At 48.5% G+C, this 22,313-nt stretch overlaps 17 non-coding genes across 17 annotated transcripts; 10 read left to right on the top strand and 7 right to left on the bottom strand.

The window, feature by feature from the left end:
- Positions 1–604: 604 nt before the first annotated feature.
- On the top strand, positions 605–676 carry TRNAQ-CUG (transfer RNA glutamine (anticodon CUG)). The gene has a single exon. It is a non-coding gene; the product is annotated as a tRNA-Gln (tRNA).
- Positions 677–1,081: 405 nt separating this feature from the next.
- Positions 1,082–1,165, bottom strand: TRNAL-CAG (transfer RNA leucine (anticodon CAG)). Its single transcript has one exon. It is a non-coding gene; the product is annotated as a tRNA-Leu (tRNA).
- A 1,982-nt stretch (positions 1,166–3,147) lies between these two features.
- On the top strand, positions 3,148–3,219 carry TRNAQ-CUG (transfer RNA glutamine (anticodon CUG)). The gene has a single exon. It is a non-coding gene; the product is annotated as a tRNA-Gln (tRNA).
- Positions 3,220–4,789: 1,570 nt separating this feature from the next.
- TRNAQ-CUG (transfer RNA glutamine (anticodon CUG)) lies at positions 4,790–4,861 on the top strand. Its single transcript has one exon. It is a non-coding gene; the product is annotated as a tRNA-Gln (tRNA).
- Positions 4,862–5,266: 405 nt separating this feature from the next.
- On the bottom strand, positions 5,267–5,350 carry TRNAL-CAG (transfer RNA leucine (anticodon CAG)). Its single transcript has one exon. It is a non-coding gene; the product is annotated as a tRNA-Leu (tRNA).
- A 1,976-nt stretch (positions 5,351–7,326) lies between these two features.
- Positions 7,327–7,398, top strand: TRNAQ-CUG (transfer RNA glutamine (anticodon CUG)). The gene has a single exon. It is a non-coding gene; the product is annotated as a tRNA-Gln (tRNA).
- Positions 7,399–7,810: 412 nt separating this feature from the next.
- TRNAL-CAG (transfer RNA leucine (anticodon CAG)) lies at positions 7,811–7,894 on the bottom strand. Its single transcript has one exon. It is a non-coding gene; the product is annotated as a tRNA-Leu (tRNA).
- A 1,507-nt stretch (positions 7,895–9,401) lies between these two features.
- On the top strand, positions 9,402–9,477 carry TRNAQ-UUG (transfer RNA glutamine (anticodon UUG)). Its single transcript has one exon. It is a non-coding gene; the product is annotated as a tRNA-Gln (tRNA).
- A 489-nt stretch (positions 9,478–9,966) lies between these two features.
- Positions 9,967–10,050, bottom strand: TRNAL-CAG (transfer RNA leucine (anticodon CAG)). The gene has a single exon. It is a non-coding gene; the product is annotated as a tRNA-Leu (tRNA).
- Positions 10,051–12,996: 2,946 nt separating this feature from the next.
- TRNAQ-CUG (transfer RNA glutamine (anticodon CUG)) lies at positions 12,997–13,068 on the top strand. The gene has a single exon. It is a non-coding gene; the product is annotated as a tRNA-Gln (tRNA).
- A 418-nt stretch (positions 13,069–13,486) lies between these two features.
- On the bottom strand, positions 13,487–13,570 carry TRNAL-CAG (transfer RNA leucine (anticodon CAG)). Its single transcript has one exon. It is a non-coding gene; the product is annotated as a tRNA-Leu (tRNA).
- A 1,453-nt stretch (positions 13,571–15,023) lies between these two features.
- On the top strand, positions 15,024–15,095 carry TRNAQ-UUG (transfer RNA glutamine (anticodon UUG)). The gene has a single exon. It is a non-coding gene; the product is annotated as a tRNA-Gln (tRNA).
- Positions 15,096–15,584: 489 nt separating this feature from the next.
- TRNAL-CAG (transfer RNA leucine (anticodon CAG)) lies at positions 15,585–15,668 on the bottom strand. The gene has a single exon. It is a non-coding gene; the product is annotated as a tRNA-Leu (tRNA).
- A 1,934-nt stretch (positions 15,669–17,602) lies between these two features.
- On the top strand, positions 17,603–17,674 carry TRNAQ-CUG (transfer RNA glutamine (anticodon CUG)). Its single transcript has one exon. It is a non-coding gene; the product is annotated as a tRNA-Gln (tRNA).
- Positions 17,675–18,581: 907 nt separating this feature from the next.
- TRNAQ-CUG (transfer RNA glutamine (anticodon CUG)) lies at positions 18,582–18,653 on the top strand. Its single transcript has one exon. It is a non-coding gene; the product is annotated as a tRNA-Gln (tRNA).
- A 1,952-nt stretch (positions 18,654–20,605) lies between these two features.
- TRNAQ-UUG (transfer RNA glutamine (anticodon UUG)) lies at positions 20,606–20,677 on the top strand. The gene has a single exon. It is a non-coding gene; the product is annotated as a tRNA-Gln (tRNA).
- Positions 20,678–21,166: 489 nt separating this feature from the next.
- Positions 21,167–21,250, bottom strand: TRNAL-CAG (transfer RNA leucine (anticodon CAG)). Its single transcript has one exon. It is a non-coding gene; the product is annotated as a tRNA-Leu (tRNA).
- Between the last annotated feature and the right edge of the window lie 1,063 nt (positions 21,251–22,313).

The raw sequence follows: 22,313 nt of genomic DNA, 5'->3' as shown, positions 1-22,313 counted from the left end.
GTCTATATGTTTTGCTAGATAGGCTGAAGTACGTGATATGCAGGGCTTTATCGGAGAAAAAAAGCCAGAGCACTCGACAGCAAAATACCCGTCAGAAGTGGGATTCGAACTCGCGCCCGGATAGCCGCATTGCGACCTGAGTGCAACGCCTTGGACCGCTCGGCCATCATTACATATGCTGTGAACGCGAGCCAAAATTTGTGCTGTGCGTCGTTGGTGCATTCTTTCAATGAGTTGTTACTTTTCGGTGTTTCACACACTTCCAGATTGGTACAGGCATTTCTTGCTATGCAGTGTAGCAGGTGTATCGCTGTTTGGGTTTCAAAAGTGGGGACCTAACTGTTCATGCTCATCCCCCTTCCGGTGCGTTTGGGTGCAGCACAAGTTACCAGGTAGTCACAGCTTGGATCCAGGTTGTAGGATTCATTTGCATCCAGTCACTTGTCTGGTGATGTCGCACAGATACAACATGAACAACCCGACTTTTCGTGTAGAGGTTACCGGCAGGAGAACACGTCGTGGTGCCCGAAGGGCGATATACACTGGATTATCAGCACGGTCGATGATGGATAATTCGCCGCATGCAGTCACATCGCCACACGCCGGCCCCGTGGTGTAACGGTTAGCACTCAGGACTCTGAATCCTGCGATCCGAGTTCAAATCTCGGCGGGACCTGCCACACCCGTAGTTTTGTACATTCAACCGAGTCGATCCACCTAAGACTACTGGCATCGGACACTTCTGTGGCACGTAATGTGGGGGACATAACTGCGCTAAGGCGGACAATGATTGAAGTTCGGGCGCAAGTTTTGTGTGATTTTCGGATTACGAGAGGTGCGCACTCAGCAACATGGGGGTCACACGTTGGTTGAGATTATCATCGTCATCACGCATAGCGATGTTCTCAGGAGGCCTGGAGCATTGCTGGGTCTCAGCCTGCCAGGCTCAACTACTTCAGTCACGCGCAGGAAAACCGATGGATGGCGCTCAATCACCTATATATTCTGCCAGGCAGGCTAAACTATGTGATGTGCGGCGCTATGTGGCAGACATGTGGTGGTGCCCAATACCGAAAAGCCCTGTCAGAAGTGGGATTCGAACCCACGCCCGGAGAACCGGACTGCGACCTGAACGCAGCGCCTTGGACCGCTCGGCCATCCTGACAGATAGCGGCAACAGGGGTGAAAAAGTGGGCTGCGCGTCGGTGGCGGCTTCTTTAAATGATTTGTTACAAATTGGTTAATCTACAATATTTGTGATGTTATTTGTGAAATTCCCAGTGAAAGCACTAAATGACAAACAGCATTCCAAGATGGTGAAAAGCGCTTAATAGCGCAATTTGTACCTGGTGTGTGTGGGCAACCGATTTGACTCAGGGTTCAAGCTTGCCCCACAACGGGACCCTAGCTGCTGCCGAGATCTGGTGCTGGAGGTAGTCGCCACGTCCTTCAATTTCAAATTCGGGTGGGCATTGGTGGTACTTTTCCTGGTTTTACGCGATGTTCTACGCGATGATGTTCATAAGACAGTACGAATGTGCCCGCGGATCTCAGCATCGTTGTCAAGCATTCACTGGCCACGTGCATATCAATTTCCATGTTTTAGCCGCCCTAGCTGTACTTCTGGAACCGGACTGCGAAAGGAGAGTAAAAAGAGTAAGTAACCATTCACTCATGAACGTGTATTTCACCTGATCCCGGCATCCATTCGTCCAGTGGTATGACAACCGTGAGGAATTGTGAGCGGTAAGGATGGGATAAGGACATCTTTACACAATTTGTCTTACCATGCAACTCCCCTGGTCTAATCTTACTTGTGTTAAGAAGTTGCAGGCAAGGGCCACCGATCCCCAGACCCCATCCCCCTTCCGTTTCCGTGCATTTGGACGCCGAGTAGGCTGCCAGGTGGCATGTACAATGAATATGGATCGCGATTATAGGATCCCGTTGATTCCAGTCACTCACTTGGTGATATAACATGAACCAGAGGACTTTTCATATAATGCCGAACAGACTGCGACTGAACCGGTCCTGGCGACTGCATGGCGTTATATGCTTGATCATCAGCACGGTAGGCTTGTGAGAGAACTCGCTGTCGGTTGTCCCGTTATCACCCACCAGCCCCGTGGTGTAACGATTAGCGCTGATGATTTGGGCAACAATAGATGCGTTTTATCCTTGTTTACTCTATTTTTCATGCAGGTAAGGCTTCGAACGACATCAACTACTGAACTACTAATGCTACCGCGAAGATATTTTAGACTCCCTAACTAAATGGCACCCCAGTTTTAGTCTCCAGGTTTTGAACCACTCACAGAGCCGATCCAAATAGGCCTGCAGTCTAAGACATCTCATTTCTATACAACATATATCATCACAGGCTTGAATGCGCTCACATGACATTACTTTTCAGCCTGACTACACCCGTTGGGCCTTCATGGCATACCGCCCTTTTCCACGAGGCATTTGCAGGGGTCGACATTGTTAACAATGGGCTTGTCGCACGACTACCCGCTGTCTGCAATCTCTTTTTGCAAGATTCACCCTCAACTACTTTTTCAGCCAACAAAATCATTCCGATCTGATGTGCTTAGGTTCGCCGGCACACATGGAACATTTTCTTGATGACCGCTGTGTCTGAGCGTGTAAGGTGTATGTGTGACTGTGTAATGTGTGTATGTGTGTGTTTGGCTAAGTTTTTTCGTTTGTGTGCATCGTATACTTATTGTTTTTTAAAACTGGACCGTTTCCGTAATTGGGCTATTCTCTGTGGAATTCTTCTGTCCTAAATAAACAAGTAACTGAATAAATCCCCAGGAGCGCAGTAACCTGTGATATGTCAGAAGTGGGAATGCGCATTTTCCCGGATTGATGAACACATTTACTGTCACGCAGCGTAGTAGATACACCGTTATTTGAGCTGTAGAACTGAATGATTGGCCACCTCCGCCTATGCCCTTCTCACGCATTTGACCGTGGCTGACGCATTTGAACTTTTCATCACATGATAAAGCCAATTATTTGTGTTATGCCTAGCGGCGATTGCCAGGAGAATACGTATTGGCGGCCGGAGGGCGTTGTGTGCTGGATTATCAGCGCGGAAGATAATGGGATAATTTTCTGGATGCCATCACGCATCCGGATACCGGCCCCGTGGTGTAACGGTCAGCACTCAGGACTCTGAATCCTGCGATCCGAGTTCAAATCTCGGCGGGACCTGTCACATCCACGATTTTGTGTATTTGACCACCTTGATGAACCCAACATTAGAGGAATCGGCACTTCCGTGGCACGTGTCCCGGAGGGATACAATCTCGGTAAGGCATTCAGTGCTGATGTCAGTTGCTTGAGTCCTGTGTGTTTCTCAGATAACAAGAGATGCGTCTTCGTCCGTTACAAGTCTTACCAGGCGTTGGCGTAGCTAAAGGGTTTAGAGGCTAGAGTTCTGTTAGTATGTAGATTGTGAGCAGTGGGAGCTTGTAGAGCTCCTTATGGCTCGTAAATAGCGTGTTACGAGTGCCCCCGCCTCACCATCTCCCCCCCCCCCCCCCCCCCCCCCTCCTTCTGTAGTCTCGGAACAACCGGTCTCCTTTTGCTTCCGAAAGTCTCTTGTCAAATCACGAGCTGTAATCATGTCCAGATCAACTTTCATCCAGCCAACTGTCCGGTGATGTTGCACAGACGCAACATGATCAACTCCACTACTGGTATTGTACCTACTGGCGTTGGCAGGGGAATGTGTATAGGCGACCGAACGGCGTTGTATACCGGATTATCAGCACGGTGGATGATGGGATGACTCACTGTATGCTGTCGCGAGTCCCCACGCCGGCCCCGTGGTGAAACGGTTAGCACTCAGGACTCTGAATCCTGCGATCCGAGTTCAAATCTCAGCGGGACCTGTAACACCCGCAGTTCTGTACGTTCAACCGGATCGATTAAAGCGGAGTGATTAAACTTCAGGAGCAAGTCTTGTGTGATTTTCAAATTTCGAGAGATGCGAGCTCATCCGCATAAGAGTCGTAACCACGTGGAGGTCATATGCCGAATGAGATTACCATCGTCATCAGTGTATAGCGATGACGCCTGGAGACATGCTGCATCTCAGCATGTCAGGCTCAACCACTGAAGTCACACTCCCGGAAAAAACCGATGAGTGGTGCACAATCGTCTATATGTTTTGCTAGATAGGCTGAAGTACGTGATATGCAGGGCTTTATCGGAGAAAAAAAGCCAGAGCACTCGACAGCAAAATACCCGTCAGAAGTGGGATTCGAACTCGCGCCCGGATAGCCGCATTGCGACCTGAGTGCAACGCCTTGGACCGCTCGGCCATCATTACATATGCTGTGAACGCGAGCCAAAATTTGTGCTGTGCGTCGTTGGTGCCTTCTTTCAATGAGTTGTTACTTTTCGGTGTTTCACACACTTTCAGATTGGTACAGGCATTTCTTGCTATGCAGTGTAGCAGGTTTGGGTTTGGGTTTCAAATTCGCTGTTTGGGTTTCAAAAGTGGAGACCTAACTGCCCATGCTCATCCCCCTTCTGGTGCGTTTGGGTGCAGCACAAGTTACCAGGTAGTCACAGCTTGGATCCAGGTTGTAGGATTCATTTGCATCCAGTCACTTGTCTGGTGATGTCGCACAGATACAACATGAACAACCCGACTTTTCGTGTAGAGGTTACCGGCAGGAGAACACGTCGTGGTGCCCGAAGGGCGATATATACTGGATTATCAGCACGGTCGATGATGGATAATTCGCCGCATGCAGTCACATCGCCACACGCCGGCCCCGTGGTGTAACGGTTAGCACTCAGGACTCTGAATCCTGCGATCCGAGTTCAAATCTCGGCGGGACCTGCCACACCCGTAGTTTTGTACATTCAACCGAGTCGATCCACCTAAGACTACTGGCATCCGACACTTCTGTGGCACGTAATGTGGGGGACATAACTGCGCTAAGGCGGACAATGATTGAAGTTCGGGCGCAAGTTTTGTGTGATTTTCGGATTACGAGAGCTGCGCACTCAGCAACATGGGGGTCACACGTTGGTTGAGATTATCATCGTCATCACGCATAGCGATGTTCCCAAGAGGCCTGGAGCATTGCTGGGTCTCAGCCTGCTAGGCTCAACTACTTCAGTCACGCGCAGGAAAACCGATGAATGGCGTTCAATCACCTATATATTCTGCTAGGCAGGCTAAAGTATGTGATGTGCGGTGCTATGTGGTAGACATGTGGTGGTACCCAATACCGAAAAGCCCTGTCAGAAGTGGGATTCGAACCCACGCCCGGAGAACCGGACTGCGACCTGAACGCAGCGCCTTGGACCGCTCGGCCATCCTGACAAATAGCGGCAGCAAGGGTGAAAAAGTGGGCTGCGCGTCGGTGGCGGCTTCTTTAAATGGTTTGTTACAAATTGGTTAATCTACAATATCTGTGATGTTATTTGTGAAATTCCCAGTGAAAGCACTAAATGACAAACAGCATTCCAAGATGGTGAAAAGCGCTTAATAGCGCAATTTGTACCTGGTGTGTGTGGGCAACCGATTTGATTCAGGTTTCAAGCTTGCCCCACAACGGGACCCTAGTTGCCGCCGAGATCTGGTGCTGGAGGTAGTCGCCACGTCCTTCAATTTCAAATTCGGGTGGGCATTGGTGGTACTTTTCCTGGTTTTACGCGATGTTCTACGCGATGATGTTCATAAGACAGTACGAATGTGCCCGCGGATCTCAGCATCGTTGTCAAGCATTCACTGGCCACGTGCATATCAATTTCCATGTTTTAGCCGCCCTAGCTGTACTTTTGGAACCGGACTGCGAAAGGAGAGTAAAAAGAGTAAGTAACCATTCACTCATGAACGTATATTTCACCTGATCCCGGCATCCATTCGTCCAGTGGTATGACAACCGTGAGGAATTGTGAGCGGTAAGGATGGGATAAGGACATCTTTACACAGTTTTTCTTACCATGCAACTCCCCTGGTCTAATCTCACTTGTGCTAAGAAGTTGCAGGCAAGGGCCACCGATCCCCAGACCCCATCCCCCTTCCGTTTCCGTGCATTTGGACGCCGAGTAGGTTGCCAGGTGGCATGTACTATGAATATGGATCGCGATTATAGGATCCCGTTGATTCCAGTCACTCACTTGGTGATATAACATGAACCAGAGGGCTTTTCATATAATGCCGAACAGACTGCGACTGAACCGGTCCTGGCGACTGCATGGCGTTATATGCTTGATCATCAGCACGGTAGGCTTGTGAGAGAACTCGCTGTCGGTTGTCCCGTTATCACCCACCAGCCCCGTGGTGTAACGATTAGCGCTGATGATTTGGGCAACAATATATGCGTTTTATCCTTGTTTACTCTATTTTTCATGCAGGTAAGGCTTCGAACGACATCAACTACTGAACTACTAATGCTACCGCGAAGATATTTTAGACTCCCTAACTAAATGGCACCCCAGTTTTAGTCTCCAGGTTTTGAACCACTCACAGAGCCGATCCAGATAGGCCTGCAGTCTAAGACATCTCATTTCTACACAATATATATCATCACAGGCTTGACTGCGTTCACATGACATCACTTTTCAGCCTGACTACACCCGTTGGGCCTTCATGGCATACCGCCCTTTTCCACGAGGTACTTGCAGGGGTCGACGTTGTTAGCAATGGGTTTGTCGCACGACTACCCGTTGTCTGCAATCACTTTTTGCAAGATTCACCCTCAACTGACTTTTTCAGCCAACAAAATCATTCCGATCTGATGTGCTTAGGTTCGCCGGCACACATGGAACATTCTCTTGATGACCGCTGTGTCTGAGCGTGTAAGGTGTATGTGGGACTGTGTAATGTGTATATGTGTGTGTTTGGTTAAGTTTTTTTGTTTGTGTGTATCGTATACTTATTGTTTTTAAAACTGGACTGTTTCCATAATTGGGCTTTTGACTGTAGAATTCTTCTGTCCTAAATAAACAAGTAAATGAATAAATCTCCAGGAGCGCAGTAACCTGCGATATGTGAGAAGTGGGTATGCGCATTTTTTCAGATTGATGAACACATTTCTTGTCACGCAGCGTAGCAGATACACTGTTATTTGAGTTATAGAACCGAATGAGTGGCCGCCTCTGCCTATGCCCTTCTCACGCATTTGACCGTGGCTGACGCATTTGGACTTTTCATCAAATGATAAAGCCGATTATTTGTGTTATACTTAGCGGCGATCGCCAGGAGAATACGTATTGGCGGCCGGAGGGCGTGTGCTGGATGTGCGCGGCAGATAATGGGATAATTTTCTGCACGTCATCATACATCCAGGGACCGGCCCCGTGGTGTAACGGTTAGCACTCAGGACTCTGAATCCTGCGATCCGAGTTCAAATCTCGGCGGGACCTGTCACACCCGTAGTTTTGTACTTTCAACATGGTTGATCCACATAACACTACAAGCATTCGACACTTCTGCGGCGCGTAATGTGGGAGACATAGTTGCGCTAAGGCGGACGATGATCGAGTGCAAGTCTTGTGTGAGCTTCGGATTACGAGAGCTGCGCACTCAGCAACATGGGGGTCACATGTTGGTTGAGGTTATCATCGTCATCACGCATAGCGATGACCCCAGGTGGCCTGGAGTATTGCTGGGTCTCAGCCTGCTAGGCTCAACTACTTCAGTCACACGCAGGAAAACCCGATGAATAGCGCATAATCATATATATGTTTTGCTAGGCAGGCTGACGTACGTGATGTGCGGCGCTACGTGGTAGATATGTGGTTATGACACGTGGTAGTATCCGATACCGAAAATCCCTGTCAGAAGTGGGATTCGAACCCGCGCCCGGAGAACCGGACTGCGACCTGAACGCAGCGCCTTGGACCGCTCGGCCATCCTGACGCGTGGGGTAAACGCGAACGAAAAATTGGACTGCATCGTTGGTGTCTTCTTTCAATGTTTGTTTACTTTCCGGTCACAATCGACAACATTTTTGAAATCATTTAAGGATATTTCTGGCGAAGAAAGCAAATGACAAAAAGTATTTCAAGACGGTGAAAAGCGACTAAAAGCGCAAGTTGTGCCCGGTGTGTGTGCAACCGGTCTCAGTTTGAAATTTGCCCCACAACCGGACCCTGGCAGCTGCCAAAACCCAGTACTAGATATAGCCGTGACATCCTTCGATTTCAAACTCGGGTGTGCGTCGGTTGCTCCTCGTCCTGGTTTTACGTGATGCTCTTCGTGGTGATGATGCTACGACAGTACGAATGTGGCCACAGGTCTCAGCATCGTTGTCAAGTGTCCATTGATCATATACTTTATGTTGTCTTAAAGCATGTCTGCATGTTTTAGTCGCCCTAGGTAAACTCTTGGAACAAGCAAGCGAAAGAAGGTACAATTGGGAAGCAATCATCCATTAATGTACCTATATTCTACCTGACCCAGGTATCGATTTGTCTACTGATATAACAGCCGTGGAAAATTGCGAGCAGCAGGGACGGGATGAGCACACCTTTCAACGCTTTGCCAACATTTTTTACAGTGCATCTCCCCCTGGTATAATATTACTTGTGTTAAGAAGCTGGAGACAAGGGCCACCGATCCCCCCAAACCTCCTCCCCCTCTCTCTGTTTTCGTAAATTTAGACACCGAATAGATTGCCAGGTAGCATATGCTATGAACCTGGATCCCGATTATTACAGGATCCCGATGTTTCTCGTCCATCCCCTGGTGATATGACATGACCCTGCCGACTATTCATATTATGCCGAACAGCCTGCTGCTGAACAGGCCCTGGCGAGCAAAGGGCGTTGCATGCTTGATTATTAGAACGGTAAGCCTGTGAGGGAACTCGCTGTCTGTTGTCTCGCTATCATCCACCGACCCCGTGGTGTAACGGCTAGCACTGAGGACTTGGGCAACAATAGGTGCGTCTTGTCCTTTTTACCCTATTTTCCATGCAGTTCAGGCTTCGCACGGCATCAGTCCGTTGTTGCTGCTGCTATCGCGAAGAGATTTCATGTTCCGTAACCAATATGACACCCACAGAAGCGCAGGAACCTGCCAGAATGGGAATGGACATGCACCTTTTCCGTATTGGTTTACATATTTCTCGTCATGCAGCTTAGCAGTTTTTTGTCATTTCAGCTGTAAAAATGAGGGAGTGATCGCCTCTGCCCATCCTCTTGTCATGCATTTGGACGCGGTTGACGCATTTCGACTTTTCATAACATGATCAAGCCGCCAGTTCGTGTTTCCATTTCAGTTCAATTTCGATCGAAATCCAAATCGAAATCAATTTCGGAAAATATCTAAACAGAGCTCGCCACGGGAAATCAGTCATGGATGATTTTTACGTAGAAGTAAGGAAAACTTTCATTTACTGCCTGCTGTTACAACAAAAAATGGCGGTCCCGTGGTGTAATGGTTAGCACTCAGGACTTTGAATCCTGCGATCCGAGTTCAAATCTCGGCGGGACATTTCATACGCATGTTTTTGCGCATTCGACCGCGTCGATGAGCCCGAGACTATACAATTCCACTCCATGACACGTGACATGAAGAGAAATAATGGCATGTGCAAGCAAGCAAGCAAGCAAGTGCGTGAGCATTGTGCGTTTCTCAGATTACAAGAGCTGCGCGCTTGTTTGCTACACGTCTCGCCAGGCACTGGAGTAGCTAGAGGGTCGCTAAATGCTAGAGTTTTGTGACTGTAAATTGTGGGAAGCGCGAGTCCGTAGAATTCCCTATGGCCCGTAATTAGCATGCTACAAGCGCTCACCCAATCCGTAGGCTCGTAACAACGCACCTCTTATTGCAGGCGAAGGTCACTTGTCAAACCATGAAGTGCTATTATTCCCGGAGCAACCAGTTCAAATGGCACATAAACATGTGTGCTGAGTTACTGCTGAAAGAGCAAACAGCAGTGTCATATGGAAGCAACGAAAAGTGAAACGACCATTATCTAAAATCGCTGTCAGAAGTGGGATTCGAACCCACGCCCGGAGAACCGGACTGCGACCTGAACGCAGCGCCTTGGACCGCTCGGCCATCCTGACGCATGGTGACTACGCGGGCGAAAAATTGAGCTGCGCGTCGGTGGCGGCTTCTTTCAATGATTTGTTGCAATTTGGTTAATCGACAATATTTGTGATGTCATTTAGGAAATTCCTAGTGAGGGCAATAAATGATAAACAGCATTCCAAGGCGGTGAAAAGCGCCTAATAGCGCAATTTGTGCCCGGTGTGTGTGCAACCGGCCCAGGTTTGAAGTTTGCCCCACAACCGGACCCTGACTTCTGCCGAGATCTGGTGCTAGATATCGTCGTCACATCCTTCAATTTCAAACTCGGGTAGGCATTGGTTAGTACTTGCTCTGGTTTTACGCGATGTTCTACGCGATGTTTTACGTGATGATGATGATCAGACAGTACGAAGGTGGCCACAAGTCTCGGCACCGTTGTCAAGCATTCCCTGGCCACTTATTAATGCTTGCCAATTTCCATGTTTAAGTCGTCCTAGCTATACTTTTGGAACGGAAATACGAAAGGAGCGTAAAAAGAGCAGGCAACCATTTATTAATGTACGTATCTTTCACCAGACGGCGTATCCATTCGTCCAATGATACAACACCGGTGGGGAATTGCGAGCGGTAGGGATGGGATAAGTGTATCTTTATACGAGTTGGAAACATTTGTTACCATGCAACTCCCTCTGGTGTAATGTTACTTGTGTTAAAAAGTTGGAGGCAAGGGCCACCGATCCCCAGACACCATCCCCCTCCCCCCCCCCTCCACCGTTTGCGTGTATTTGGACACCGAGTAGGTTGCCAGGTGGTATGTACTATGAATCTGAATCCTGGTTATAGGTTCCCTTTCTTTCCAGCCACATGTCTGCTGACATGACATGATCCAGCTGACTGTTCACATTATGCCCTGCGACTGAACGGGTCCTGACGACCGAAGGGCGGTTGTTTACCTGATTTCCAGCACGGTAGGCTTGTGAGAGAACTTGCTGCCTGTTGTCCCGTTATCACCCACCGGCTCCGTGGTGTAACGATTAGCGCTGATGATTTGGGCAATAATTGATGCGTTTTGTCCTTGTTTTCCCTATTTTTCATGCAGGTAAGGCTTCGAACGATATCAACTTCTGAGCTACTAATGCTACCGCGAAGATATTTTAGACTTCCTAACTAAATGGCACTCCAGTTTTAGTCTCCAGGTTTTGGACCACTCACAGAGCCGATCCAAATGCGCCTGCAGTCTAAGACATCTCATTTCTACACAATATATATCATCACAGGCTTGACTGCGTTCACATGGCATTACTTTTCAGTTTGACTACACCCGTTGCGCCTCTATGGCATACCGCCCTTTTCCAAGAGACACTTGCAGGAGTCGACATTGTTAACAATGGGTTTGTCGCACGACAACCCGTTGTCTGCAATCACTTTTTGCAAGATTCACCCTCAACTGACTTTTTCAGCCAACAAAATCATTCCGATCTGATGTGCTTAGGTTCGCCGGCACACATGGAGCATTTTCTTGATGACCGCTGTGTCTGAGCGTGTTAGGTGCATGTGCGACTGTGTAATGTGTATATGTGTGTGTTTGGTTAAGTTTTTTTGTTTGTGTGTATCGTATACTTATTGTTTTTAAAACTGGACTGTTTCCGTAATTGGGCTTTTTGACTGTGGAAGGCTTCTGTCCTAAATAAACAAGTCAATGAATAAATCCCCAGGAGCGCAGTAACCTGCGATATGTGAAAAGTGGGCATGCGCATTTTCCCAGATTGATGAACACATTTACTGTCACGCAGCGTAGCAGATACACCGTTATTTGAGCTGTAGAACTGAATGATTGGCCGCCTCCGCCTATGCCCTTCTCACGCATTTGACCGTGGCTGACGCATTTGAACTTTTCATCACATGATAAAGCCAATTATTTGTGTTATGCCTAGCGGCGATCGCCAGGAGAATACGTATTGGCGGCCGGAGGGCGTTGTGTGCTGGATTATCAGCGCGGAAGATAATGGGGTAATTTTTTGCATGCCATCATATATCTGGAGACCGGCCCCGTGGTGTAACGGTTAGCACTCAGGACTCTGAATCCTGCGATCAGAGTTCAAATCTCGGCGGGACCTGTAACGCCCGCAGTTTTGTGCATTCAATCGGATCGATTAAAGCGGACAGTGATTAAATGCCCGTGTGATTTTCAAATTACGAGAGATGAGCACCCATCCGCATGAGTCATAACCACGTGGGGGATACGTGCAGAATGAGGTTATCATCGTCATCAGTGTATAGCGATGACGCCAGAATACCTGGAGACATTCTGCACCTCAGCATGTCAGGCTCAACCACTGAAGTCACGCCCGGGGAAAACCGATGAGTGGTGCACAATCGTCTATATGTTTTGCTAGATAGGCTGGAGTACGTGATATGCAGGGCTTTACCGGAGAAAAAAACGAGAGCACTCGACAGCAGAATTCTTGTCAGATGTGGGATTCGAACCCACGCCCGGAGAACCGGACTGCGACCTGAGCGCAGCGCATTGGACCGCTCTGCCATCATTACACATAGGGTGAACGCGAGCTAAAATTTGGGCTGTGCGTCGTTGGTGCATTCTTTCAATGGGTTGTTGCTTTTCGGTGTTTCACACACTTTCAGACTGGTAGACGCATTTCTTGCTATGCAGCGTGGCAGGTGTATTGCTGTTTGGGTCTCAAACCTGGAGACCTAACTGCGCATGCTCATCCCCCTTCTGGTGCATTTGGGTGCAGCAGAGGTTATCAGGTAGTCACAGCTTGGATCCAGGTTGTAAAATTAATCTGCATCCAGTCCCTTGTCTGGTGATGTCGCATAGATACAACACGATCAAGCCGACTTTATGTATAGAAGTTATCGGCAGGAAAACACGTCGTGGTGCCCGAAGGGCGATATACACTGGATTATCAGCATGGTCGATGATGGATAATTCGCGGCATGCAGTCACATCGCCACACGCCGGCCCCGTGGTGTAACGGTTAGCACTCAGGACTCTGAATCCTGCGATCCGAGTTCAAATCTCGGCGGGACCTCCAACGCCCGTAGTTTTGTACATTCAACCGGGTCGATCCACCAAAGACTACAGGGAGTCGACACTTCCGCGGCACGTAATGTGGGGGACATAATTGTGCTAAGGCGGACAATGATTGAAGTTCGGGCGCAAGCCTTGTGTGAGTTTCGGATTACGAGAGCTGCGCACTCAGCAACATGGGGATCACATGTTGGTTGAGGTTATCATCGTCATCACGCATAGCGATGTTCCCAGGAGGCCTGGATCATTCCTGGGTCTCAGCCTGCTAGGCTCAACTACTTCAGTCACGCGCAGGAAAACTGATGAATGGCGCACAATCATCTATATGTTTTGCTAGGCAGGCTGAAGTACGTGATGTGCGGCAGCATGTGATGGATATGTGGATATGATATGCGGTGGCACCCGATACCGAAAAACCCTGTCAGAAGTGGGATTCGAACCCACGCCGGGAGAACCGGACTGCGACCTGAACGCAGCGCCTTGGGCCGCTCGGCCATCCCGACGCACAGGATGGACGCGAGCGAAAAATTGGGCTGTGCGTCGTTGGACACTTAAAGGACATTTATGGACATTTCTGGTGAAGAAAACGAATGACAAACAATATTTTAAGACGGTGAAAAGCGACTAAAAGCGCAAGTTGTGCCCGGTGTGTGTGCAACCGGTCCCAGTTTGGAATTTACCCCCAACCTGACCCTGGCAGATGCCAAAACCCGGTACTAGATGTAGCCGTGACATCCTTCGATTTCAAACTCGGGTGGGCATCGGTTGCTCCTTGTCCTGGTTTTACGTGATGTTCTTCGTGGTGATGATACTACGACAGTACGAATGTGGCTACAGGTCTCAGCATCGTTGTCAAGTGCCCATTGATCATATACTTAGCAGTCTGCGTGTTTTAGTCACCCTAGCTTTACTCTTGGAACGGGCAAACGAAAAGAAAGTACAATTGGGAAGCAATCATCCATTAATGTACCTATATTCTACCTGACCCAGGTATCGATTTGTCTACTGATATAACAGCCGTGGAAAATTGCGAGCAGTAGGGACGGGATGAGCACACCTTTCAACGCTTTGCCAACATTTTTTTTTACAGTGCATCTCCCCCTGGTATAATATTACTTGTGTTAAGAAGCTGGAGACAAGGGCCACCGATCTCCCAAACCTCCTCCCCTTCTCCCCGTTTTCCTAAATTTAGACACCGAATAGATTGCTAGGTAGCATGTGCTATGAACCTGGATCCCGATTATTACAGGATCCCGATGCTTCGCGTCCATCCCTCGGTGATATAACATGATCCTGCCGGCTATTCATATCATGCCGAACAACCTGCTGCTGAACAGGCCCTGGCGAGCAAAGGGCGTTGCATGCTTGATTATTAGAACGGCAGGTCTGTGAAAGAACTCGCTGTCTGTTGTCTCGCTATCACCCACCGACCTCGTGGTGTAACGGCTAGCACTGAGGACTTGGGCAACAATAGGTGCGTCTTGTCCTTTTTACCCTATTTTCCATGCAGTTCAGGCTTTGCACGGCATCAGTCCCTTGTTGCTGCTGCTACCGCGAAGAGATTCCATATTCCGTAACCAATATGACACCCACAGAAGCGCAGGAACCTGTCAGAATGGGAATGGACCTGCACCTTTTCCGTATTGGTTTACATATTTCTCGTCATGCAGCATAGCAGTTTTCTGTCATTTCAGCTGTAGAAATGAGGGAGTGGTCGCCTCTGCCCATCCTCTTGTCATGCATTTGGACGCGGTTGACGCATTTCGACTTTTCAAAGGATGATCAAGCCGCCAGTTCGTGTTTCCATTTCAGTTTAATTTCGATCGAAATCCAAATCGAAATCAATTTCGGAAAATATCTAAACAGAGCTCGCCACGGGAAATCTGTCGTGGATGATTTTTACGTAAAAGTAAGGAAAACTTTCATTTACCGTCTGCTGTTACAACAAAAAATGGCGGTCCCGTGGTGTAATGGTTAGCACTCAGGACTTTGAATCCTGCGATCCGAGTTCAAATCTCGGCGGGACCTGTCACACGCATGTTTTTGCGCATTCGACCGCGTCGATGAGCCCGAGACTACACAATTCCACTCCGTGACACGTGCCATGAAGAGAAATAATGGCATGTGCAAGCAAGCAAGCAAGCGTGTGAGCATTGCGCGTTTCTCAGATTACAAGAGCTGCGCGCTTGTTTGCTACACGTCTCGCCAGGCACTGGAGTAGCTAGAGGGTCGCTAAATGCTAGAGTTTTGTGACTGTAAATTGTGGGAAGTGCCAGTCCGTAGAACTCCCTATGGTCCGTAATTAGCATGCTACAAGCGCTCACCCAATCCGTAGGCTCGTAACAGCGCGCCTCCTATTGCAGGCGAAGGTCTCTTGTCAAACCATGAAGTGTTCTTATTCCCGGAGCAACCAGTTGAAATGGCACATAAACATGTGTGTTACGCAACTGCTGAAAGAGCGAAAAGCAGTGTCATATGGAAACAACGAAAAGTGAAACGACCATTATCCAAAATCACTGTCAGAAGTGGGATTCGAACCCACGCCCGGAGAACCGGACTGCGACCTGAACGCAGCGCCTTGGACCGCTCGGCCATCCTGACACATAGTGACTACGCGGGTGAAAAATTGGGCTGCGCGTCGGTGGCGGCTTCTTTCAATGATTTGTTGCAATTCGGTTAATCGACAATGTTTGTGATGTCATTTAGGAAATTCCTAGTGAGGGCAATAAATGACAAACAGCATTCCAAGGCGGTGAAAAACGCTTAATAGCGTAATTTGTGCCCGGTGTGTGTGCAACCGGCCCAGGTTTGAAGTTTGCCCCACAACCGGACCCTGGCTTCTGCCGAGATCTGGTGCTAGATATCGTCGTCACATCCTTCAATTTCAAACTCGGGTAGGCATTGGTTGGTACTTGCTCTGGTTTTACGCGATGTTCTACATGATGATGATGATCAGACAGTACGAAGGTGGGCACAAGTCTCAGCATCGTTGTCAAGCATTCCCTGGCCACTTATTAATGCCTGCCAATTTCCATGTTTAAGTCGTCCGAGCTATACTTTTGGAGCGGAAATACGAAAGGAGAGTAAAAAGAGCAAATGACCATTTATTAATGTACGTATCTTTCACCTGACGGCGTGTCCATTCGTCCAATGATACAACACCGGTGGGGGAATTGCGAGCGGTAGGGATGGGATAAGTACATCTTTATACGAGTTGAAAACATTTATTACCATGCAACTCTCTCTGGTGCAATGCAACTCAACTCCCCCAACGTTTCCGTGTATTTGAACACCGAGTAGGTTGCCAGGTAGTATGTACTATGAATCTGAATCCTGGTTATAGGTTCCCTTTCTTTCCAGCCACATGTCTGCTGACATGACATGATCCAGCTGACTGTTCACATTATGCCCTGCGACTGAACGGGTCGAAGGGCGGTTGTTTACCTGATTATCAGCACGGTAGGCTTGTGAGAGAACTCGCTGTCTGTTGTCCCGCAATCACCCACCAGCCCCGTTGTGTAACGATTAGCGCTGATGATTTGGGCAACAATAGATGCGTTTTGTCCTTGTTTTTCCTATTTTTCATGCAGGTAAGGCTTCGAGCGACATCAACTACTGAGCTACTAATGTTACCGCGAAGAGATTTTAGACTCCCTAACTAAATGGCACCCCAGTTTTAGTCTCCAGGTTTTGGACCACTCACAGAGCCGATCCAAATGCGCCTGCAGTCTAAGACATCTCATTTCTATACAACATACATCATCACAGGCTTGAATGCGCCCACATGACATCACTTTTCAGTTTGACTACACCCGTTGGGCGTTCATGGCCTACCGCCCTTTTCCAAGAGGTACTTGCAAGGGTCCACATTGTTAACAATGGGTTTGTCGCACGACTACCCGCTGTCTGCAATCACTTTTTCCCAGATTTACCCTCAACTGACTTTTTCAGCCGACAAAATCATTCCGATCTGATGTGCTTAGGTTCGCCGGCACACATGGAGCATTTTCTTGATGACCGCTGTGTCTGAGCGTGTAGGTTGCATGTGCGACTGTGTAATGTGTATATGTGTGCGTTTGGTTAAGTTTTTTTGTTTGTGTGCATCGTATATTTATTGTTTTTAAAACTGGACTGTTCCCGCAATTGGGCTTTTGACTGTGGAATGCTTCTGTCCTAAATAAACAAGTCAATGAATAAATCCCCAGGAGCGCAGTAACCTGCGATATGTGAAAAGTGGGCATGCGCATTTTTTCAGATTGATGAACACATTTCTTGTCACGCAGCGTAACAGGTACACTGTTACTTGAGTTATAGAACTGAGTGAGTGGCCGCCTCTGCCTATGCCCTTCTCATGTATTTGAACGCGGCTGACGCATTTGGACTTTTCATCACACGATAAAGCCGATTATTTGTGTTATACCTAGCGGCGATCGCGAGGAGAATACGTATTGACGGCCGGAGGGCGTTGTGTGCTGGATTATCAGCGCGGAAGATAATGGGGTAATTTTTTGCATGCTACCATATATCTGGAGACCGGCCCCGTGGTGTAACGGTCAGCACTCAGGACTCTGAATCCTGCGATCCGAGTTCAAATCTCGGCGGGACCTGCAACGCCCGTAGTTTTGTGCATTCAACCGGATCGATTAAAGCGGACAGTGATTAAATGCCCGTGTGATTTTCAAATTACGAGAGATGAGCACCCATCCGCATGAGTCATAACCACGTGGGGGATACGTGCTGAATGAGGTCATCATCGTCATCAGTGTATAGCGATGACGCCAGAATACCTGGAGACATTCTGCACCTCAGCATGCCAGGCTCAACCACTGAAGTCACGCCCGGGGAAAACCGATGAGTGGTGCACAATCGTCTATATGTTTTGCTAGATAGGCTGGAGTACGTGATATGCAGGGCTTTACCGGAGAAAAAAACGAGAGCACTCGAAAGCAGAATTCTTGTCAGATGTGGGATTCGAACCCACGCCTGGAGAACCGGACTGCGACCTGAGCGCAGCGCATTGGACCGCTCTGCCATCATTACACATAGGGTGAACGCGAGCGAAAATTTGGGCTGTGCGTCGTTGGTGCCTTCTTTCAATGGGTTGTTGCTTTTCGGTGTTTCACACACTTTCAGATTGGTAGACGCATTTCTTGCTATGCAGCGTGGCAGGTGTATTGCTGTTTGGGTTTCAAACCTGGAGACCTAACTGCCCATGCTCATCCCCCTTCTGGTGCATTTGGGTGCAGCAGAGGTTATCAGGTAGTCACAGCTTGGATCCAGGTTGTAAAATTAATCTGCATCCAGTCACCTGTCTGGTGATGTCGCATAGATGCAACACGATCAAGCCGACTCTTCGTATAGAGGTTACCGGCAGGAGAACACGTCGTGGTGCCCAAAGGGCGATATACACTGGATTATCAGCATGGTGGATTGTTAATTCCTGCATGCATTATCAGCATGGTCGATTATCAGCATGTTGTTAATTCGCGGCATGCAGTCACATCGCCACACGCCGGCCCCGTGGTGTAATGGTTAGCACTCAGGACTCTGAATCCTGCGATCCGAGTTCAAATCTCGGCGGGACCTCCAACGCCCGTAGTTTTGTGCATTCAACCGGGTCGATCCACCTAAGACTACAGGGAGTCGACACTTCCGCGGCACGTAATGTGGGGGACATAATTGCGCTAAGGCGGACAATGATTGAAGTTCGGGCGCAAGCCTTGTGTGAGTTTCGGATTACGAGAGCTGCGCACTCAGCAACATGGGGATCACATGTTGGTTGAGGTTATCATCGTCATCACGCATAGCGATGTTCCCAGGAGGTCCGGATCATTCCTGGGTCTCAGCCTGCTAGGCTCAACTACTTCAGTCACGCGCAGGAAAACTGATGAATGGCGCACAATCATCTATATGCTTTGCTAGGCAGGCTGAAGTACGTGATGTGCGGCAGCATGTGATAGATATGTGGATATGATATGTGGTGGTACCCGATACCGAAAAATACTGTCAGAAGTGGGATTCGAACCCACGCCCAGAGAACCGGACTGTGACCTGAACGCCGCGCCTTGAACCGCTCGGCCATCCTGACGCACAGGATGAACGCGAGCGAAAAATTGGGCTGTGCGTCGTTGGACAGTTTAAGGACATTTATGGATATTTCTGGTGAAGAAAACGAATGACAAACAATATTTTAAGACGGTGAAAAGCGACTAAAAGCGCACGTTGTGCCCGGTGTGTGTGCAACCGGTCCCAGTTTGAAATTTGCCCCACAACCGGACCCTGGCTGCTGCCAAAACCCGGTACTAGATGTAGCCGTGACATCCTTCGATTTCAAACTCGGGTGGGCATCGGTTGCTCCTTGTCCTGGTTTTACGTGATGTTCTTCGTGGTGATGATACTACGACGGTACGAATGTGGCTACAGGTCTCAGCATCGTTGTCAAGTGCCCATTGATCATATACTTAGCAGTCTGCGTGTTTTAGTCACCCTAGCTTTACTCTTGGAACGGGCAAACGAAAAGAAAGTACAATTGGGAAGCAATCATCCATTAATGTACCTATATTCTACCTGACCCAGGTATCGATTTGTCTACTGATATAACAGCCGTGGAAAATTGCGAGCAGTAGGGACGGGATGAGCACACCTTTCAACGCTTTGCCAACATTTTTTACAGTGCATCTCCCCCTGGTATAATATTACTTGTGTTAAGAAGCTGGAGACAAGGGCCACCGATCTCCCAAACCTCCTCCCCTTCTCCCCGTTTTCCTAAATTTAGACACCGAATAGATTGCTAGGTAGCATGTGCTATGAACCTGGATCCCGATTATTACAGGATCCCGATGTTTCGCGTCCATCCCCTGGTGATATGACATGACCCTGCCGACTATTCATATCATGCCGAACAGCCTGCTGCTGAACAGGCCCTGGCGAGCAAAGGGCGTTGCATGCTTGATTATTAGAACGGCAGGTCTGTGAAAGAACTCGCTGTCTGTTGTCTCGCTATCACCCACCGACCCCGTGGTGTAACGGCTAGCACTGAGGACTTGGGCAACAATAGGTGCGTCTTGTCCTTTTTACCCTATTTTCCATGCAGTTCAGGCTTTGCACGGCATCAGTCCCTTGTTGCTGCTGCTACCGCGAAGAGATTTCATATTCCGTAACCAATATGACACCCACAGAAGCGCAGGAACCTGTCAGAATGGGAATGGACATGCACCTTTCCGTATTGGTTTACATATTTCTCGTCATGCAGCATAGCAGTTTTCTGTCATTTCAGCTGTAGAAATGAGGGAGTGGTCGCCTCTGCCCATCCTCTTGTCATGCATTTGGACGCGGTTGACGCATTTTGACTTTTCATGACATGATCAAGCCGCCAGTTCGTGTTTCCATTTCAGTTCAATTTCGATCGAAATCCAAGTCGAAATCAATTTCGGAAAATATCTAAACAGAGCTCACCACGGGAAATCAGTCGTGGATGATTTTTACGTAAAAGTACGGAAAACTTTCATTTACCGTCTGCTGTTACAACAAAAAATGGCGGTCCCGTGGTGTAATGGTTAGCACTCAGGACTTTGAATCCTGCGATCCGAGTTCAAATCCCGGCGGGACCTTTCATAGGCATGTTTTTGCGCATTCGACCGCGTCGATGAGCCCGAGGCTATATAATTCCACTCCGTGACACGTGACATGAAGAGAAATAATGGCATGTGCAAGCAAGCAAGCAAGTGCGTGAGCATTGTGCGTTTTTTAGATTACAAGAGCTGCGCGCTTGTTTGCTACACGTCTCGCCAGGCACTGGAGTAGATAGAGGGTCGCTAAATGCTAGAGTTTTGTGACTGTAAATTGTGGGAAGTGCGAGTCCGTAGAATTCCCTATGGCCCGTAATTAGCATGCTACAAGCGCTCACCCAATCCGTAGGCTCGTAACAACGTACCTCTTACTGCAGGCGAAGGTCTCTTGTCAAACCATGAAGTGTTATTATTGCCGGAGCAACCAGTTGAAATGGCACATAAGCATGTGTGCTGAGCTACTGCTGAAAGAGCAAACAGCAGTGTCATATGGAAACAACGAAAAGTGAAACGACCATTATCTAAAATTACTGTCAGAAGTGGGATTCGAACCCACGCCCGGAGAACCGGACTGCGACCTGAACGCAGCGCCTTGGACCGCTCGGCCATCCTGACACATGGTCACCATGCGGGCGAAAAATTGCGCTGCGCGTCGGTGGCGGCTTCTTTCAATGATTTGTTGCAATTTCGTTAATCTACAATATTTGTGATGTCATTTAGGAAATTCCTAGTGAGGGCAATAAATGACAAACAGCATTCCAAGGCGGTGAAAAGCGCTTAATAGCGTAATTTGTGCCCGGTGTGTGTGCAACCGGCCCAGGTTTGAAGTTTGCCCCACAACCGGACCTTGGCTTCTGCCGAGATCTGGTGCTAGATATCGTCGTTGCATCCTTCAATTTCAAACTCGGGTAGGCATCGGTTGGTACTTGCTCTGGTTTTACGCGATGTTCTACGCGATGTTTTACGTGATGATGATGATCAGACAGTACGAAGGTGGCCACAAGTCTCAGCATCATTGTCAAGCATTCCCTGGCCACTCATTAATGCTTGCCAATTTCCATGTTTAAGTCGTCCGAGCTAAACTTTTGGACCGGAAATACGAAAGGAGAGTAAAAAGAGCAAGTAACCATTTATAAATGTACGTATCTTTCACCTGACGGCGTATCCATTCGTCCAATGATATAACACCGGTGGGGAATTGCGAGCGGTAGGGATGAGATAAGTACATCTTTATACGAGTTGAAAACATTAATTACCATGCAACTCTCTCTGGTGCAATGCAACTCAACTTCCCCAACGTTTCCGTGTATTTGAATACCGAGTAGGTTGCCAGGTAGTATGTACTATGAATCTGAATCCTGGTCATAGGTTCCCTTTCTTTCCAGCCACATGTCTGCTGACATGACATAATCCAGCTGACTGTTCACCTTATGCCCTGCGACTGAACGGGTCCTGACGATGGAAGAGCGTTGTTTACCTGATTATCAGCACGGTAGGCTTGTGAGAGAACTTGCTGTCTGTTGTCCCGTTATCACCCACCAGCCCCGTGGTGCAACGATTAGCGCTGATGATTTGGGCAATAATTGATGCGTTTTGTCCTTGTTTTCCCTACTTTTCATGCAGGTAAGGCTTCGAGCGACATCAACTACTGAGCTACTAATGCTACCGCGACGAGATT

This window comes from Pollicipes pollicipes, unplaced genomic scaffold (assembly GCF_011947565.3).
Source record: "Pollicipes pollicipes isolate AB1234 unplaced genomic scaffold, Ppol_2.1 Scaffold_2686;HRSCAF=3144_pilon_pilon_pilon, whole genome shotgun sequence".
Classification (NCBI taxonomy): Eukaryota; Metazoa; Arthropoda; class Thecostraca; order Pollicipedomorpha; family Pollicipedidae; genus Pollicipes; species Pollicipes pollicipes.
The sequence above is the reverse complement of the archived record's forward strand: the minus strand, read 5'-3'. Positions and strand labels throughout refer to the sequence as shown.